This window comes from Hevea brasiliensis, chromosome 4 (genome assembly GCF_030052815.1).
Source record: "Hevea brasiliensis isolate MT/VB/25A 57/8 chromosome 4, ASM3005281v1, whole genome shotgun sequence".
NCBI classification, from domain to species: domain Eukaryota; kingdom Viridiplantae; phylum Streptophyta; class Magnoliopsida; order Malpighiales; family Euphorbiaceae; genus Hevea; species Hevea brasiliensis.
The window spans coordinates 26,693,206-26,698,144 of record NC_079496.1 but is presented as its reverse complement, the minus strand read 5'-3'; the positions used below and the strand labels follow the sequence as shown (position 1 = coordinate 26,698,144).

Sequence of the window (4,939 nt, the reverse complement as noted above, 5' to 3'; positions counted from 1 at the left end):
ATATACGTCAGAGTGCTATGGTAGTAAGAGCCTTTGACGGTACCAAAAGAGAAGTGTTGGGAGATATTGACTTGCCGCTTCAGATTGGCACATGCACTTTCAACGTCACATTCCAGGTGATGAACATTGAGCCTGCCTATACTATGCTACTGGGGAGGCCTTGGATCCATTCTGCGAACGCCGTCCCCTCAACTCTGCACCAGAAAATAAAATATATCATGGACGGCAAAATCGTCACAGTAAAAGGAGAGGAGGCCTTGCTAGTCACCAAGCCGCAATCACTTCCCTATGTGGAGGCAGCTGAGGAGTCATTGGAAAGCTCCTTCCAAGCCTTCGAGTTACAAGAAACCATCTCAGGCAATGGAGGGGCTATGGCTATGGTAGCCAAAATAATGACAAGGGGAGGATACGAAGAGGGCAAAGGCTTGGGTGCTACATTACAGGGAATCGTGGAACCCATACCGGCTATTCAGAAGGTGGGCCGCTGCGGTTTGGGTTATGAGGAAGATGCTCTCATGGATGGGCGATTCTGGATGAGAAACAGACTTCGAGATCAGAGATTCGACCAGAAAATCGGGAGAATGAAAGTAGTCCCGAGAATTACGGATGTATTCACTAAACCGGTCATTGACAATCCGGCAGATGTGGAAGAATCGCCTGATGACCCATCCATCGATGTCATTCACCTGGGTTCCTTCTACGAAGCTCTGGTCTCGCCAGTGACTGAGGGGCAAGAACTGGACAATTGGACAGCAGAGGACATCCCTATACTCAATTTCGAGTAAAGTACCTTTGGTTATCTACACTTGATCATTTTGTCCATGGTGACAAGTGTAATACTGTAAATGGACCTTTTTCTTATGGAATGAACGTTAATGAATTAATAGCGCATTTTAAATCCAATTCTTTCCAATTCTTTCCTTTTGAATTTCATCCTTATAATATGTTCCATTTTTATTCATTCAGGACCATTCATCAATTAACACCTAATAATCCAATAGACTCAGAAATTCCTCTGGTTAATTTTGAAATCCCCATAACTGCCATTACTTCAAGTGATTCTGAGGAGGACCTTACAGAAGAAAGCAATGAAAAGGATGAACCCTCCCCAGTGCCTTGTGGAGACAAAATGCGCACCGTAAATTTAGGCACGGAAGAAGTAAAAAGGGAACTTAAGGTAGTGGAGAGTGAAGAATTGGGAGATATGATCAGTCTGCTTAAAGAATTCCTCGACGTATTTTCCTAGAGCTATGATGATATGGTTGGTTTAAACCCCCAGATAGTGACGCACAAAATTCCCCTAATTCCAGGGATAGTCCCGGTAAAGCAGAAGTTAAGGAGAATGAATCCCGACACACTGCTCAAAGTTCGAGATGAAGTCAAGAAACAGTATGACGCTGGGTTCCTGGAAGTGGTCAAATATCCCCAATGGGTAGCTAATGTGGTCCCGGTAATGAAGAAGGACGGGAGAGTTCGGGTGTGCGTCGATTACAGGGATCTCAATAAAGCGAGCTTGAAAGACGATTTCCCTCTCCCTCACATTGATGTGTTAGTTGACAATGCTGCGGGATTGGGCAGGTGTTCGTGTATTGATGGGGCATCAGGGTACAATCAGATCCCGATGGACGAGGAAGACAAGGATAAAACTGCTTTCATCACTCAATGGGGAGTATTCTGCTATCGAGTCATGCCTTTTGGGTTGAAGAATGCTGGTGCTACCTACCAACGTGCAATGGTCACATTATTCCACGATATGATGCATAAAGAGGTGGAAGTGTATGTAGATGATATGATCATTAAATCCAAAGGAAAAGAAAGCCATGTACAGGTGATGAGGAGGGTATTCGAAAGGCTCAGGAAATACCAGCTGAAACTGAACCCTGCCAAATGCATATTCGGAGTTAGATCGGGAAAGTTATTGGGATTCATAGTAAGCGAGAGAGGAATAGAGGTTGATCCAGACAAGGTTCGAGCTATTCAAGAAATGCCATCCCCAAGAACAGAAAGGGAGGTGCGCAGTTTTCTGGGAAAGTTAAACTACATTTCGAGATTTATTTCTAATCTCACCGCCAAAGCTGAGCCTATTTTCAGACTACTCCGGAAGAACAACTCTACCCAATGGGATTCAGTTTGTCAAGAGGCTTTTGAGAAAATCAAGCAGTATCTGTCAAACCCACCAGTATTGGTTCCACCTGTGGCGGGCAGGCCTCTGATCCTGTATATGGCAGTCCAGCAGAATTCGATGGGATGTGTTTTGGGACAACATGATGATATCGGCCGAAAAGAGAGGGCCATTTATTACCTGAGCAAGAAATTCAATGATTGTGAGTCAAGGTACTCTTTCTTAGAAAAGACTTACTGCGCGTTAGCCTGGACAGCGAATCGCCTCAAGCACTACATGTTGAATCACAAGAAGTGGCTCATCTCCAGGATGGATCCTATCAAATATGTATTCGAAAGCCCATTCGTGCCAGGTAGGATAGCCAAGTGGCAAGTTATACTCTCCCAATATGACATAGTCTATATGACCCGGAAAGCGGTGAAAGGTAGCGTGATCGCTGACCTCCTAGCAGAAAATCCTATCCAGGATTATGAAGCTCTGGATTTTGAGTTCCCTGATGAGCATATTAATGAAGTAGACTGCGAAGAAGAGGGGCGAGCCGATGTATGGAAATGTATTTCGACGGAGCTGTCAATTTGTCCGGTAATGGGATTGGAGCTGTGTTGATATCCCCGGAGGGGAAACACTTTCCGATAGCTGTCAAGTTGAGATTTGACTGCACCAACAACGTCGCGGAATACGAAGGTTGTGTGATGGGCCTACAGGCTGCCATCAAAATGAAAATCAGGAAGTTGGAAGTATATGGAGACTCGGCTCTGATTATTTATCAAGTCAAGGGAGAATGGCAAACCAAGGATCCCAAGCTGATCCCATATCAGAAGTACTTACTGGAGCTGATCAAGAAATTCGAAGAGATCTCTTTCACTCATCTTAGTAGAGACAAGAATCAATTTGCTGATGCCTTAGCCACTCTAGCTGTTATGGCTCAAATCGAAGAGGGTCAGATGATTCAGACATTGAAGATTAAAGCAAGAAGTGAGCCAGCATATTGCTTCATGATTGAAGAAGAGCCCGATAGAAGGCCTTGGTATCATGACATCCTGGTCTACTGTAGAACTAGAGAATTCCCTTTGGGGGCAAGCAAAAATGAAAAGAAGATGATTCGAAGATTAGCATTGGGATACTTCCCCAGTGGTGAAACCCTATACAAGAGGAGCTCCAACGGCGAACTGTTGAGATGTGTGGATGCAAAAGAGGCGAAGAAAATCCTTTTTGAGACTCATGAGGGAAATTGTGCAACCCATGCCAATGGGCACATGATGGCTAAGCAAATCATGCGACGTGGGTACTTTTGGACCACAATGGAAAAGGATTGCGTCTAGTATTTCCGAAAATGCCATAAGTGTCAAATCTATGCCGATCCGATAAATGTGCCACCTCACAAGTTGTTCAACCTCGTCTCACCATGGCCTTTCGCAATGTGGGGCATCGATGTGATTGGTCCCATAAATCCCAAGGCATCCAATGGGCACAGATTCATCCTTGTGGCCATCGACTATTTCTCCAAGTGGGTCGAGGCGACATCCTATGCGCACATCACACAGAATACGTTCCTCAAATTCCTCAGAAATAATATCATCTGCCGGCATGGTCTCCCCAATGAAATCATCACTGACAACGCTAAGAATCTGAATGGCCCGAAGATCCAGAAATTGTGTGATCAATACAAAATCCGACACCTCAATTCCTCCCCATACCGTCCCCAGATGAATGGAGCGGTGGAGGCTGTGAACAAAAATCTCAAGAGGATAATCCGGAAAATGACAGTCACATATAGGGATTGGCACGATATGCTTCCTTACGCTTTCCACGCATATCGAACTTCTGTAAGAACCTCAACGGGGGCAACTCCATACTCACTGGTTTACGGGATGGAAGCAGTATCACCTATTGAAGTTGAAATTCCTTCCCTAAGGATTCTAGAGGAGTCAGGAATTGATGAGTCAGAATGGATCCAGTCAAGGTTGGATCAGTTAAACTTGCTTGATGAGAAAAGGTTAGCAGCAACATGTCATGGGCAGTTATACCTGATGAGGATGGCTAGAGCATTTGACAAAAGCGTTCGCCCACGCGAATTCCAACCCGGGGACCTAGTTCTGAAGAAAGTGCTACCGAATCAAAATGATCTCCGGGGCAAATGGTCGCCAACCTACGAGGGACCTTATGTGGTTAAAAAGGCATTTTCTGGAGGAGCCTTGATTTTGACCCACATGGACGGTGAAGAGTTTCCAAGACCTGTGAATGCTGACACCGTCAAGAAATACTATGCCTAAAGAAAAAAAAGAAAAAAAGAAAAAAAAAAGAAAAATGGGTAGGAGCGAAAACCCGAAAGGGCGCTCCTAGCAAAATGTGTGAAAGAAGGCGAAAACCCCGAAGGGGCACTTTCTGTAAAATGAGTGAAGGATGAAAACCCGAAAGGGCATCCTGAAAAGGTGATTTCAAAAAAAAAATAATAAAAAAAAAATAAAAAAAAAATAATCCAGGGGTGAAAACCCGAAAGGGCATCCCGAGAACAAAAAGGGAGAAATAAGGAATGGGGGCATGAAACCAGGATGAAGAGGGAACTGTTTCGGCATGAGGCTTCAGAGAACTTGAAATAATGGCATTTAAGGGATTTCAAAATCAGCCACAGGGAATATGTGAGATCTATCCTTGTACCCTTCTTCTTTGAAACTTCTTCTTTGTTTATATTAAACCATAATAAAATCACATTTCATTCCCCATGCTTCTATCTTTCCCTTATATTTATCTTTCTGCAATCTCGTTATTTAATGCGTTATTTAAATCAGTTAAAATTTTTGCCATAAGATTAAGATT

General features: G+C 43.9%; 1 pseudogene; it reads left to right on the top strand.

The window, feature by feature from the left end:
* Nucleotides 1–371: 371 nt before the first annotated feature.
* On the top strand, nt 372–4,395 carry LOC131179443 (uncharacterized; annotated as a pseudogene).
* Nucleotides 4,396–4,939: the final 544 nt, after the last annotated feature.